This window comes from Hyperolius riggenbachi, chromosome 11, assembly GCF_040937935.1.
Source record: "Hyperolius riggenbachi isolate aHypRig1 chromosome 11, aHypRig1.pri, whole genome shotgun sequence".
Taxonomy (NCBI): domain Eukaryota; kingdom Metazoa; phylum Chordata; class Amphibia; order Anura; family Hyperoliidae; genus Hyperolius; species Hyperolius riggenbachi.
This window is the reverse complement of record NC_090656.1, coordinates 63,518,393-63,534,498: the sequence shown is the minus strand read 5'-3', so window position 1 is coordinate 63,534,498 and position 16,106 is coordinate 63,518,393. Positions and strand designations below refer to the sequence as shown.

At 44.2% G+C, this 16,106-nt stretch overlaps 1 protein-coding gene across 1 annotated transcript in view; it reads left to right on the top strand.

Moving 5' to 3' along the window:
- Nucleotides 1–7,547: 7,547 nt before the first annotated feature.
- The window catches only part of CRISPLD2 (cysteine rich secretory protein LCCL domain containing 2), a 115,771-nt gene continuing 107,212 nt past the window's right edge, over nt 7,548–16,106 (top strand). The window contains exon 1 of the mRNA XM_068260181.1: nt 7,548–7,844. The gene's annotated coding sequence lies outside the window, so the exon portion shown is untranslated. The remainder of the gene's footprint in view (nt 7,845–16,106) is intronic.

The window sequence follows — 16,106 nt, the reverse complement described above, 5'->3', positions numbered from 1 at the left end:
GCTTAACAGTATATTCTTACTGTCTGGAGAGAAGTCTGTGGGTAGGTGCCACCTGCCGGGATTCTGGGAGCAGGAGATGAGAGGGACTCGTCGCCACTCAGAAGTCAGGACACAGGGCAGGGTGGCACACGTGCTGCGCGCTTCTCTGCAGCTGCCTGAGCCTCAGTGCCTCCGTCCATCCTAACATATCGCAGGGCCAGGCAGAGTCTCACACTCCTAGAATCAGTGCCGCAGCCACAGTTTGCTGGTCTTCGCCCCATCACTCCCAGCGGCACCAATGGGCGTGGCGAGACGAGACGAGAGCAAGACGGACCCAGTCGGAGCCCGCAGCCGCAGCCAGATATGCGGTCAGGGTGGCAGGAGCGTCTGCCTGGAAGCCGGCGCCCTGAACGATCGCTCCGGTCGCTCAGGTCAAAGGCCGGCCCTGTGTGTTGCTCCCCATTTGCAGCCTTCTCTTTCATATGTAGCAACCCCTACTTCATGTCCAGGTGCCCTCTTAGGCTGCAGCTGCCCAAGGCCCTGGCCTATGTGGCCTTTCCAGAAATCTGGCCCTGACCCCTTTTTATAAAAACAACATAGCACTCAATCAGTCTACACATCAATCCTTTGCAACAAAGCATAGCATAGCTAACGCTAACATTGAAACATCAGATGTAGTTTTTTTTAACAAGGAATTCTTCCAAAAGGATGGGGACAATAAACAATCAGACACAAGTTCCAGCTCTCACCCTCCTTCCAGAACATTTTGCTTTAGGATTGTTATCTGTTTGTGTTCAGAAAATCCCCCCTCCCAACCATTTGGAAGGTGTGGGGGACTTGCAGCCCCCCTGCCTCCCTGGTACATTTTTCTGAGTGGTGACCAGATATGAGGTGGTATAATTAGCTGAGAGTTTTGTCTAGGATGGGGGTCTGCAGCGGGCGCACAGGCGGGGGAAAGATGGGGGTTACGAGACTCTCCTGAATGCTCTCGGTATTGTGTGAGTAATTCCAGCGTCTTTGTATGAAGATTTACAACAGACATACTGGGAAGGGGGAGATAATGGGCTGTCTGCATAGCAAACACTGGAGAAAAGGAGCAACATGCAATGGCTTTACCGTATCTGTGGAGAGAGAGAGGCCAGGGAGCTGTCATTGGTGGAGAACACAATAGCAATTGGTTAATAGAATCTAACCTGGCATAATGATAAACTCTCTGGAGCAGGTTCAGTCACAGAGGCCTGCAGAGAGATACAGTATTGGATCACTGAGAAAGGTTAGTGTAATAGGCAGTCATAGTAATAGGGAATGCAGTGGTTGTGACTGTACCAGGGCCTGGCTTCGGGACCAGAGGGGTCCACCAAGGGCCCTCCTCCACTCACCTTATTAACCGTTTCCCTCCCATGCTGACACCTCTCGGACACTGCGGCTGTCCCTTTCCTGCTTACTCCTCTGTGACACTGTGACTCAGAGGCGTATCTAGAGGGGTGCAGGCATGGCTTGTGCCATGGGCGCCACAGCTCAATGGGCACCATGCCTGTTCCTGTGCCTCCCTGTCACTCAGAGCTCAGATTAGATTAATTCTGTTATCTGGGTGGCATGTCTACTTAATGTATGGATGAAGGTTGCACTTGGCTTAGTGTTAGAAAAGAGGCCAGGAAGGGTATGAGAACAGATATTTCCAAAAAAGTAACTTCAGCAATATTCTGAGCCAAAAAACAGAGGCAACCATAACACATGTACGTGAGAAAGGATGCTTGTTTTTCAGGGTGAAATGGGTCTCTGACCAGGAGGAGCGCAATTTCAGTGTTTGCAATAGGCTCTGTATTATACAGATACGCCCCTGCTGTGACTGTCCCCTCCACTGCCTACACATCTCTGACACTGCGGCTGTCCCCTTCCGTTTGCATCTCTCTGACACTGTGGCTGTCCCCTCCCTTGCTCACACCTCTCTGACACGGTGGCTGTCCCCTCCCCTGCTCACACCTCTCTGACACTGCAGCTTTCCCCTTCCCTGCCTACACCTCTCTGACACTGCAGCTGTTCCCTTCCCTGCTTATACATCTCTGACACTGCGGCTCTTCCCTCCATTGCCTACACCTCTCTGACACTGCAGCTGTTCCCTTCCCTGCTTATACATCTCTGACACTGCGGCTGTCCCATCCCCTGTTCACACCTCTCTGACACTGCGGCTGTCCCCTCCACTGCCTACACCTCTCTGACACTGTGGCTGTCCCATTCCCCTGCTCACACCTCTCTGACACTGCGGCTGTCCCCTCCACTGCCTACACCTCTCAGACACTGCAGCTGTCCCCTTCCCTGTTCGCATCTCTCTGACACTGTGGCTGTCCCCTCCCCTGCTTACACCTCTCTGACACAGCGGCTGTCCCCTCCCCTGCTTACACCTCTGACACTGCGGCTGTCCCCTCCCCTGCTTACACCTCTCTGACACTGCGGCTGTCCTCTCCTCTGCTTACACCTCTCTGACACTGTGTCTGCCCCTCCCCTGCTTACACCTCTGTGACACTGCGGCTTTCCTCTCTCCTGCTTACACCTCTGTGACACTGTGTCTGCCCCTCCCCTGCTTACACCTCTGTGACACTGTGGCTTTCCTCTCCCCTGCTTACACCTCTCTGACACTGTGTCTGCCCCTCCCCTGCTTACACCTCTGTGACACTGTGTCTGCCCCTCCTCTGCTTACACCTCTCTGACACTGTGGCTTTCCTCTCCCCTGCTTACACCTCTGTGACACTGTGTCTGCCCCTCCCCTGCTTACACCTCTGTGACACTGTGTCTGCCCCTCCTCTGCTTACACCTCTCTGACACTGTGGCTTTCCTCTCCCCTGCTTACACCTCTGTGACACTGTGTCTGCCCCTCCCCTGCTTACACCTCTGTAACACTGTGGCTGTCACCCTAAATATTAATTTATATATAATAATTATTTAGCCAGTTTTTGCTCAATATAAATATTTCCTCACCCTGATTTACATTCTGACATTTATCATATGTGTAGCTGCTATCAGGTACATCACTAGGGAAAGTTTGTTTACTGGGAGTTCCGAAGCCAGTACAAAATATACCTGGTCTCCCAGAATGCTCTGGGAGGAGAATTCCACATAGCTAAACATCATTGAGAGGGTGGGGTTACATACCAATATAAAGCTATATATATCGATATAGGAAATGTTTCTGATGCGGAAACCAGGAAAATGACCATAAAAGTGGCTATCCTGAATAATTTCGCAAAAGGTGGATCAGCGCATCACCAGGCCGCCTCCGAATGGCCTACAATCAGAGGTGCGCTGAGCCCTCCCAGAAACTGCAAACGCACCTTGAACCCAAACAGAAGCTCTGCATATACACCAAAAGCAAGGCTGCTAAGTGGGAGCAGCTGACCAAAAATGAATTAAATTAGTACATAGCAAAGAAATGAACAGCGCTACTTAAAAACAGATGAGTGCCTACCTGCAAAAGAGTGCAAGCTCCACTTGTGGGATAAAATACACACCTAGCATACACATAACCTGTCTACCACTGGAGGATGTTGGTTTCCTGTAACAGCTTGCATGCAACTTGTTAAGTACTCGTCCCTCCCACTGCGGAGAAGTCCTCCCCCTATGGGAGGGGACCTAACACTAACTAAATCCTAACCTATGCATATGCATAGCCTGGGTGCGCTACCAAGTAAAATCGAAAATTGAAAATTGCGCAAAAGGTGAATCAGCGCATCACCAGGCCGCCTCCGAATGGCCTACAATCAGAGTTGCGCTGAGCCCCCCCAGAAACTGCAAACGCACCTTGTATGCTAGGTGTGTATTTTATCCCACAAGTGGGGCTTGCACTCTCTTGCAGGTAGGCACTTATCTGTTTTTAAGTAGCGCTGTTCATTTCTTTGCTATGTACTAATTTAATTCATTTTTGATCAGCTGCTCCCACTTAGCAGCCTTGCTTTTGGTGTATATGCAGAGCTTCTGTTTGGGTTCAAGGTGCGATTGCAGTTTCTGGGGGGGCTCAGCGCACCTCTGATTGTAGGCCATTTGGAGGCGGCCTGGTGACATCCTCCAGTGGTAGACAGGTTATGTGTATGCTAGGTGTGTATTTTATCCCACAAGTGGAGCTTGCACTCTCTTGCAGGTAGGCACTTATCTGTTTTTAAGTAGCGCTGTTCATTTCCTTGCTATATCCTGAATAATTTGCTGCATTCTGCTATATGTCATTACAGGGCTTCTCTAAGGGGACCCAATTCTAAACATGCAGTAGGGCCCATAGCGTCTTAGTTATGGTACTGGAATTAGTGGTTATGTAATTGCAGTCATCTGCAATAACCTATAGTTAGATCATTTTTTTCCACATTAGCCGGGCCGATTCCCACGGGCAACTGCCGGCATCTCGCTTTGATATACAGTTGTGTTCAAAATTATTCAACCCCCAGTGAAATTGAGTGTTTTGGCCAGTTTGACATTGATTTTGATCATTTCAGTCATCTTGTTTACAATGAAATCAAAGAGGCACTTGTAAGTCAGACAAATATAACATAACATTTATAATGAAATAACCACAAATGTCTTTTCTGTGCTCACATCATTATCAGTTTTATTCAACCCCCAAGTGACATTCATTCTTAGTACTTAGTACAACATCCTTTTCCAGTTATAACAGCTTTTAAACGTGAAGCATAGCTTGACACAAGTGTCTTGCAGCCATCTACGGGTATTTTAGCCCATTCTTCATGGGCAAAAGCCTCCAGTTCAGTCACATTCTTAGGCTTGCGCGCTGCAACTGCTTTCTTTAAGTCCCACCAGAGGTTCTCAATCGGATTTAAGTCTGGTGACTGCGATGGCCACTCCAACATGTTCCAGCCTTTAATCTGCAACCATGCTCTAGTGGACTTGGAGGTATGCTTGGGATCATTGTCCTGTTGAAAGGTCCAACATCTCCTAAGCCTCAGGTTTGTGATGGACTGCCTCACATTTTCATCCAATATCTCCTGGTACTGAAGAGAACCCTGGCAGGGGTATATGTGCCCAGTATATGTAGGCAGGGGTATATGTCCCCAGTATATGTAGCCTGCGGTATATGTGCCCAGTATATGTAGGCAGGGGTATATGTGCCCAGTATATGTAGCCAGGGGTATATGTGCCCAGTATATGAAGCCAGGGGTATATGTGCCCAGTATATGTAGCCAGTGGTATATGTCCCCAGTATATGTAGCCAGTGGTATATGTCCCCAGTATATGTAGTTAGGGGTTTATGTCCCCAGTATATGTAGCCAAGGGTATATGTGCCCAGTGTATGTAGGCAGGGGTATATGTGCCCAGTGTATGTAGCCAGGGGTATATGTGCCCAGTGTATGTAGCCAGGGGTATATGTGCCCAGTATATGCAGCCAGGGGTATATGTGCCCAGTATATGTAGCCAGGGGTATATGTGCCCAGTATATGTAGCCAGGGGTATATGTGCCCAGTATATGTAGGCAGGGGTATATGTGCCCAGTGTATGTAGGCAGGGGTATATGTGCCCAGTATATGTAGCCAGGGGTATATGTGCCCAGTATATGTAGTCAGGGTTATATGTGCCCAGTGTATGTAGGCAGGGGTATATGTGCCCAGTATATGTAGCCAGGAGTATAGGTGCCCAGTATATGTAGCCAGGGGTATATGTCCCCAGTATATGTAGGCAGGGGTATATGTCCCCAGAATAGGTAGCCAGGTGTGCCCCCAGCAGGAGGGGAGCAGTGCAGAGAAGAGGGAGATCTGTGGGGACAGCGGGGAAGGGGGGCCATCTTCCCCCTCCTTCCCTCACCTTGGGGCTCTCCCTCCCTCGCTCTCCCCTCCAGAACTAAGTGTTGTGCGGTGGCTGGAAGCGGGAGGAACTTACCTCAGTCTCGTTGCAGGTGCGGGATGGATTTGCCGCTAGTCTAGTCTGGTCCAGACCAGAGCAACGGCACCAGAACTTCCAGCGCTTGTAGCGAGACAGAGGTAAGTTCCGCCCACTGCCAAACGCTGCACCACACTTCGTTCTAGAGGGGAGAGCAAGGGAGGGAGAGCCCTAAGGTGAGGGAAGGGGGGGGGGGGGGAAGATGGGCCCCCCTTCCCTGATGTCCCCACAGCTGTCCCTCTTCTCTGCGCTGCTCCCCTCCTGCTCACAGGGCGGCCAATTACAGACGCTGCTGAATTCCTTAAGGAATTCACGGGCAGCTAAAATTGTAACAACATTTACGGAATGCCCATAAATTTACGGGCGGTTGGCAACACTGCCAAGAGTATGTACTCAGAATTTCTTTGTGGGAGGGGTTTCATCACAATATTAGTCATACAGCGCCCCCTGATGGTCAGATAGATTTCTCGTGTAAAAGGGGGTATCAGCTACTGATTGGGATAAAGTTCAATTCTTGGTTGGAGTTTCTCTTTAAGTTCTAATAACATCTGCACAGGAGTGATGAGGAGTGTATAGGAACAATTTACAAATTCAAGGAGCGGAAGGGGTATCTTAAAATAAAGGTGAGAGCAATAATTATGGTATATTACATCATTGGTCAGTTTTAATTCATATTTTAATGCATTTTTCTAGAATGCTGTTTGTATTTCTCACTCCTTTGTAAAAATACTGACTTCATTTTGCGCATTTTTTTTTTTTTTTATGAATATGCAACTTTATAGCACTGATGGTTTTTACAGCACTTTACTGTACATAGTCCTGTCACTGACTGTACTCAGAGGAGCTTACAATCTAATCCTACAATAGTCATAGTCTAGTGTCTCTATCATATTATTATTATGTATTTATATAGCACTGACATCTTCTTCAGCACTTTACATAGTACATAGTCATGTCACTGACTGTACTCAGAGGAGCTTACAATCTAATCCTACAATAGTCATAGTCTAGTGTCTCTATCATATTATTATTATGTATTTATATAGCACTGACATCTTCTTCAGCACTTTACATAGTACATAGTCATGTCACTGACTGTCCTCAGAGGAGCTCACAATCTAATCCTACCATAGCCATAATCTAATGTCCTACCATATTATTATTATGTAATTATATAACACTCACATCTTATGCTGCACATTACAGAGTACATAGTCCTGTCACTGACTGTCCTCAGAGAAACTCACTATAGAATCCTACCATAGTCATAATCTAAAGTCCTGCAATATTATTATTATGTATGTAAATAGCACTGACTTCTTCTTCTGCAGCACTTTACAGAGTACATAGTCATGTCACTGACTGTCCTCAGAAGAGCTCACAATCTAATCCTACCATAGTCATAGTCTAATGTCCTACCATATTTTTATTATGTATTTATATAGCACTGACATGTTCTGCAGCACTTTACAGAGTACATAGTCATGTCACTGACTGTCCTAAGAGGAGCTCACACTCTAATCCTACCACATTCATAGTGTAAAGTCCTACTATATTATTATTATTATGTATTTATATAGCACTGACAGGGAAGGAGCTGCTTGTTGCATAGGGCTGGGGAGTGTAGGTAGTGGAGGAATGCTGGCTGAGTGGAGTATTTGTCCCATTAGCAGGAGACAGGAGGGAGGTGTTCAGCTTCTCTCCCTGCTCTGTGAGGAGGGGGAACTGCCTCTCCATCGCCTCCAATGACTCCTCACTGCCTGGGCTGCTATCTCTGCCTGCTCAGGAGAAGTTGGATGACTCCCTATTTCTTCATTTCGTCACACGGGGGAACATTGCCAGGAACATTGGCTTCCAAGTCGTGCTGCGGCGTCCCCCCTCCAGAGGTATAAATAGCGGGGCAGCTGGACGGAGCTGGGATCCACAGACCAGACTGAGAGAGGAGAGCATCGTGCTGGGAACAGCCAAATCCACAGCTGCAGCTGACAGAGGTGGGGGACACAGATTTACTGACACATCATATTCTCATTTACTGACACATGGCAGATCACTACAGCCTCAGGCATGTCACCTGACATCGCTATTCTGCAGGATCATGTACGGATTTACTGACGGATCGCACCTTCTCTTACTATTATATACTGTACAATATTTTTGCTCAATTAGATGTTCGATCAGACAAAAAACGTCTAATCGATCGTGCATTGAAGTGGATATAAAGCCTGGTACACACCATGCAATGTTCACTTTAGATTATATAGGAGCGAGTGATCAGATGATATTCAGATCTGATATTGAATGGATATAGAAGAAAGATAGCGTACTCCTGTATGCGATTTTTCTAAATTCTGATCAGATTTTCGATGATTTTTCCAGTAGGATACTGATTGAATATGAATCGGAAAGACATTTATATGGAACAATGGCCAGTATTTCAATCAATATATTTTCCAGTATGTCCTGGTGGATGTCCAGGTCTTCCAATCGAGAAAGAGATCTGGCAATCAGAAGACAGTCATTAGGCTGTATATGTTTTTGCCAATATAAGCATTTTCTCGATTGGAAAGATCAAAACACAGAACCGCTAGGTTTGTTTTTGGTCGGTCGATCGTAATGTCAATGATAATATTGATCCTTATTACGATTGAAAGCAAAATTGTATAGTGTATATCTTATTCACTGCCACTCATCCCCATTCTGCATTATTAAGCATGAATTTACTGACAGATGTAATTTTTCTGTTACTGTTAGGCATATTGACTGACCTGTCAGTATTCTGCATTTTTATGTTTGCATTTACTGACACATGGAACAGTTTTGCTGCTCAAACTAATTAACTGAACTTTGTTACCGTTTTGCACTCCTATGTATGGATTTACTGACTCATATTTCTGCGCCTGTAACAGGCATATGAACTGACACATCACAATTATGTAGGCAATTACTGACACATGGCATGCGTCTGTTATGTTACTTTTTACGCTGTTCTGCAATATTGTGTATAGATTTACTGACACATCTCTCTGTGCCTGTAACAGGCATATAAACTGACACTTATCACAATTATGTAGGTAATTAACACTTATCAGAATTATGTAGGTAATTACATGACCACTTCTGTACTGTTACGTTACTTTTACGCTGTTTTGGGTTATTGTGTATAGATTTACTGACACATGTTAGTTTTGTGCTCTTATGTATATTAAATTATACTAATACTCATTCTGCACCAAAATTAACTGATATTAATCAACATTATTCACTATTGTGTACGACTGACTGACACTTCTTTTATCTCAATAAATGATGGACTTTTCTTGGTTTTTCTGTTACGATAGCAGGGATGTTTACTGACAAATTATTCTCAAGTATGTTTAGATTTACTGACTCATAATTTCTTTTCCTTGCTGAACTTTTAGCATTTGCTGACGTGAGGAGTATTACTACTCTGCATTGCAATGTATGGGATTACTGACACAAGTAGCTTTTTATTCACATATTAAAGGACAACTTAAGTGAAAGGGATATGGAGGCTGCCATATCTATTTCCATGTACATAATACCAGTTGCCTGGCTGTCCTGCTGATCTCTTTGGCTGCAGAAGTGTCTGAATCACACACCAGAAACATGCATGCAGCTAATCCAGTCACCCTTCACTCAGAACATCTTATCTGCATGCTTGTTCAGGGGCTGTGGCTAAAAGTATGAGAGGCAGAGGATCAAGCCAGGAAACTGGTATTGCTTTAAAAGGAAATAAATATGGCAGCCTCCATAACCATCTTGCTTTAGTTGTCCTTTAAAGTGGACCTGAACTGTTGCACACGACAGAAGCCTATAGAAATTCACATTGTATGTATTTAGAGAGTTTAGCCTCTCTAAATCACGCTCGCCTGTGACTAATCACAAGTTGTAATTTGATCTCTCAGCTGTATCAACTGGCTGCCATGGCAGATCAGCTAATTGGTAAATACAGGATACTAACCCTATGTCTGCTTCCATAAAAGCAGGAAGTAAACAAACTGCAAATGTATTGCAGGATTTGTATCAGCTGTAACAAAGAAATGTTTTTCTTTAAAGGTTATTATGCTATTGCTTATCTTTTATAGCAGAAAGGAAGTTCTGAGTTCGGGTCCGTTTTAAAATATTCTACTGGTAAATTGCATTCACCATTTACTGACACTTATCAACATTATGCAATATTATGTATGGATTCACTGACACATCAGGCTTCTATACATTACTACTCCCATTTACTGACAAAAAAACGTAATTGTGCTTTATGACATGGGGATTTACTGACACAGAGTAACCTTAATTTAATATAATCCAGACACGCAATCCCTGTCTTTGCATTAGCAGATGCACCTCCGTTCTGTATGGAGATATAAGACCTCTGTATTGCCACACTACCTATTGATTAATTCATAGTACTGTTCTGTGCCACTATCTGAGGATTTACTGACACTCATCATTATTCTGCTATTACAATGTGTAAATTTACTGACGTATAACAATTCTACATTATTAGTGTGACCTATATATTTATTCATGATCATCACTATTCAAGATGAGTGTATATTTACTGACCCTTGAATCCCCTTATGGCTGTTTACTGACACATTTTGTATGATTATAAATAAAACGTGTTTTTTTCCCCAGTATTGCGCATTAGGATTTATAGTTACAAAGACTGTTATTTTTTCTTTATTCATTTGTTTAGTGATTTTGATGATATTTAGTATCTGCATGGTAATACATGAATTTGCTGACAGATACAATGTAATATACAGATCTGACATCAGATGTCACCCCTGTGTGTTTTCAAGTTCTGGGGAATCCCTGTCTGTCCTGCATTTTAATCACCAGAATAACTGACAGCTCTTGTGTGTGTTTTGACATATGAAGTCATACATAGAGAGAGATAGATGGAAATCGGATGTTTGTGCTTATGTATATATGTATGTGCCGCAATTACTCGAAAACGCCTTGACCGATTTGAACGAAACTTGGTATGCAGATGCCTTACTACCTGGGATGATATGTTCTGGGGGTCTCGCGTCCCTCCTGCACACCTGTATGGAGCTACAAACAGCCAATCAGATTTCACCCATACTTGTCAGTGGGAAAATGTAAAAGGCTGCCAGTCTCACAATAATAAAGCCAGTCTCCTAAACTTCTCTAAACTTGGCATAGTTGGTCATTTGGTGACCGAGGTTACAAATTCAGGGAAAGTGGGCGGAGCATAAAACGGACAATCAAATTTCAGCCGTTCATTTTACATGGGAAAATGTAAACTGCGGCGGCTATTCTTAGACTGTTATTCGCAGAGTTTTCTAATTTGGCACAGTTGGTCACTGGGGGACCAGGATAGTAGGTGGAGCATGCAACAGCCAATCAAAATTCAACTATTGATTTTCAAGGAGAATACTTAAACTGCTGCTTCAAACCTGCTACAGTCGGTCATTGGGTGATTAGGGGTTCAGAGTCACTCAGGGGCGTTGCAAGGATCCTAACAGATCGGGGGAACTTTTGGGCACTCCAGACGAAAAATGGATTGGGGCGGGGCCACGCACCAGAATGTGGCTTCTGTGCTGGCTGGTCTGGCTTTCTGCGGGCGGGCTGGCTTGCTGCCAGATTGGCAGGCAGTCCCCCCATAGCATTTACTGACCTTCTAGTGAAGCCCATACCATGCTCCCACGGGCCTCCCATTGAGGCATCACAGCTCCAAGGATGTCGCTATAGAATGCCCACATCTCCCTGCATACCCCCATAGAGGCACCATAGCACCTAGCATACCCCCATTAATGCATCACAGCTTCCAGCATGCCCCCATAGAGGCTCTACAGCTCTGCCTCTGCCTGGGGGACATCCGGGGCACCCCAGAATAGATCCGTGGCACGTGCCACTGATCTTTGGGGCTAGCAATGCCCCTGGATTCACTAAAGGTGGCAGAGCCACAAACAGCCAATCACATTTATTTGCTGGATAAACTTTTATTCTCACATTATTGATGCCAGGAACCCCAAAGCTTACAAACTTGGTTATTGAGTGACTGTGTGTCAAGGTTATAAAAAGTGGGCGGAGCAAAACATCTCACTGGGAAAATTAGAACTGCAACTGCAGCCATTCTTACACTGTTGTTACTGGCAGGGTTGTCAAACTTGCCACAATTGGTCATTGGGCGACTGGGATTATTATTCAGGAAAGTGGGTGGAGCCTACAACAGCCAATCAAAATTAACCTATTTATTTCCAAAGGGAATATTTAAATTGCTGCCATTCTTACACTGTTAATGTCAGAGGCCTCAAACCTGGTCCAGGCGGTCATTCGGTGACTGGGGGGGGGGGGTTCAAATTCATAAAAGGGGTGGAGCCACAAACAGCCAATCAGATTTGTGTCATTTTAATGGGAAAATTTAAATTATTGATGCCAAGGACCCCAAAACTCATAAACTTGGTCATTGAATGACTGAGTGTCAAAGTTAGAAAAAGTGGGCGGAGCAAAAAAACAACCAAATGCATACATGGGCAATGCCAGGTCTTCAGCTAGTGTAAATTATAACTATTGTGAGCTATAATGTAAAAATTTCCTGAAATATACTAAAGGGGCCCATACACTGGTCGTTTATAGCCATCGATCGATTGATTGACCGATTCTATAGAATTGATCAGAAATCGATTGTATCAAATGCCCCATTTGATCGATTTGTGGCCGATTTCGATCGATTTGATCTGACAGGATGGAAGATCTAGGTTGTTTGGCTGCTGGCAGCAGATCGATGGCCCATATAGTTGCATTGGATCAAATGGTTCAATAATGCATTTAGATCGATTTTCAATAGATTTCATTCTGAAATCTATTGGAAATCTGTTCCTAGTGTGTGGCACACATCAGATTCTTGTCAGATTAGACTTGACAGGCATCTGACAGAAATCTATCTGATGGTCAAATCTGCTGTAAATCTGTTTGAAATCAGTTTGAAATCTATTGAAATTCGATCTGATGGCATTTTTTTGCCATCAAATTTCCATTAAGGCCAATGCAAACTGATAAGCAATCTCATCAGATCGACCTAAATTTTCCACCCTGCCAGTTCGATGGAAATCCATCAAAATCGATCGAAATCGGCCATCGATCGGTCGATTGGCCAACCGATTTACAAACGATCAATCGATCGGGATCGATCGGTCGGCCAGAAAATCGGCTGAGTGTATGGCCACCTTAAGGCTTTGAATAGTGCTATGTGTCAATAAACATGTACTTTGTAACTGAGCAGTTGTAGGTGTCAGTAAAAATCAGCAATGCCAGCTATGATGAATAGATTTACTGACATGCACCCTTATTCCAAATACAAATTTACTGACGTATGACACTATTCTGAATTATAATGTACATCCGGTACTTACACATACCAGCACTCTAAAGGAGAAGGTACAGATTTATTGACAAGTGTTACTATTCTCAACTACAGTGCCTTGCAAAAGTATTAACCCCCTTCCTTGGCATTTTTCATGTTTTGTTGCCTCACAACCTGAAATTAAAGGACAACCGTAGTGAGAGTGATATGGAGGCTGTCATATTTATTTCATTTTAAGCCATACCAGTTGCCTGGCCGCCCTGCTGATCATCTACTTCTAATACTTTTAGCCATAGACCCTGAACAAGCATGCAGCAGATCAGGTGTTTCTAACATTATTGTCAGATCTGATGAGATTAGCTGCATGCTTGTTTCTGGTGTGATTCAGACACTACTGCAGCCACATAGACCAGCAGGGCTGCCAGGCAACTGGTATTGTCTAAAAGGAAATACATATAGCAGCCTCCATATCCCTCTCACTACAGTTGTCCTTTAAAATGGATTGTTTTAAGGTTTTCACCATTTCATTGACAGAACATGCCTAAACTTCTACTACTTTGAAGATATATTATTTAGTTTACGGGCAAGTCTCCCTTACACTGCTACTGCCAATAGAGCGCGCCCTAGTGGCTGCTGCTCTGCTCTGGCGCTTTGAGTCTGCAAGGAGAAAAGCGCAATATAAATGTTATTTGTCTTGTCTTGTCTTTTGTCTTGAAGCAAACAACAAATAGGACAAACAACTGAAAACTTCAGCATGCAAGTCCCCAAGGCAGCATTTTGTGGATCCACTTTTTGCAGCAATTACAGCTGCAAGTCACCAAGCTTGCCACATCTTGCCACAGGGATTTTTGCCCATTCCTCAAGGCAAAACTGCTCCGGCTCCTTCATATTGGATGGTTTTCACTTGTGAACATCAATCATTCTTCAAGTCAGACCACAGATTCTCTATTGGATTGAGGTCTTGACTTTGACTAGGTCATTCCAACACATTTAAATGTTTCACCTTAAAGGATACCTGGAGTGACATGTGACATGATGAGAAAGACATGTGTATGTACAGTGCCTAGCACACAAATAACTATGCTGTGTTCCTTTTTTTCTTTCTCTGCCTGAAAGAGTTAAATATCAGGTATGTAAGTGGCTGACCCAGTCCTGACTCAGACAGGAAGTGACTACAGTGTGACCCTCACTGATAAGAAATTCCAACTATAAAAACACTTTCCTAGCAGAAAATGGCTTCTGAGAGCAAGAAAGAGGTAAAAAGGGGATTTTCTTATCAGTGAGGGTCACACTGTAGTCACTTCCTGTCTGAGTCAGGACTGATTCAGCCACTTACATACCTGATATTTAACTCTTTCAGGCATAGAAAGAAAAAGAAAAAGAACATAGCATAGTTATTTGTGTGCTATGCACTGTACATACCCATCTCATCATGTCACATGTCACTTCGGGTATCCTTTAACGTAAACCTGAACTCTTACACAGGACAGAAGGAAAGCATAGCAAAATGCACATTGTATGCATTTATGTATGAGTTTAGCCTCTCTAATTCTCTCTCATCTGCAACTAATCACAAGATGTAATTTGATCTCTTGCATGTGTCAGCTGGCTGCCATGGCAGAGTAGCTAATTGGTAAACACAGGATGTTAACAAGATGTCTGCTTCCATGAAAGCAGGAAGTAGACAAACTGCAGATTTATTGCAGGGTTTGTATCAGCTGTAACACAAATGTTTTTCTTTAAAGGTTATTATGCTATTGCTTATCTTTTAGATCAGAAAGGAAGTTCTGAGTTCAGGTTGTCTGCTTTAACCACCTAACGCTGCTGGGCAGTGGGAGAGTGGCACCTCCAGGACTGCCTAATGCAGATTGGCGTGAAGTACTGGAGGCGGGGATTAGCACGGAATGCGTGCATATACAAGGGACAGCCCTGTCACTTAGCTGCCCCTCTGATTGGCTCACAATCTAATCCCTCTCATAGCCTGATGCCTATGAGAGTGGAATGCAGTGTACGGAGTGCAGTCTAGGGCCAATTTAAGGGGGAGGGGGGGGGGGGGAAGTAAAAGAAATAGTGCTTTTTTAAAAAAAAACAGGTTTCTTCATTCATTTAAAAAAAACTAAAGATCACAGCAGCAATCAAATCCCACCAAAAGACAGCTCTTTTATTTATTAGTGAGAAGAAAAGGAGGCCCATTCACACTAGAAGCGCTTTTATGAGCGCTTTGTGATTGATTAGTGCTTTTTTAAAATCGCTCCCATTCACTTTCATTAAAATCACGTAAAAATCGCCACAATTTTGTGATTGCGTACACGAAAATCACGGCGATTTTACGCAATTTTTACCGCAATCTTAATGAAAGTGGTTGGAAGCGATTTTTAAAAAGCGCTAATCAATCACAAAGCGCTCAGAAAAATCTTCCTAACTCCTCCTATTTTGGAACAGTTTAAGAAGGAAACTGCACTATTTAGTGATTTCTTAAGATGCCTGAGACAGTTCTGCTCGGATTTCTAAACACCTACCAATATTTTGTCTCAGACTCTCTTGATAAATGGCCCCCAGTGATTATTATCCATGTAGACTGACCTGTCCTGCCGATCACTTCGGACGATAATCGCTGTTGGTCGTTTTGTATTGAACCATCACAAACCATCAGCCCATTCAAAGTTCTGTTTGAACGTGTGTACAGGCCTTCAGAAAAGTAGCGTCAAAAGATGATGCTGGACTGAGCCTTCATTATTTCCATAGGAGAACCCCCCCCGGGGTAACTGGCCACAAGGCAAGCGATGGGGGAACGGTGCTGGAGTCGTGTTACCTACATGCTGCTCTGATGAGTTCATTGTTGTATTGTGGTAAGGATGATGCTGGTAACTGCAGTGTACTGACAGAGGTGGAGACG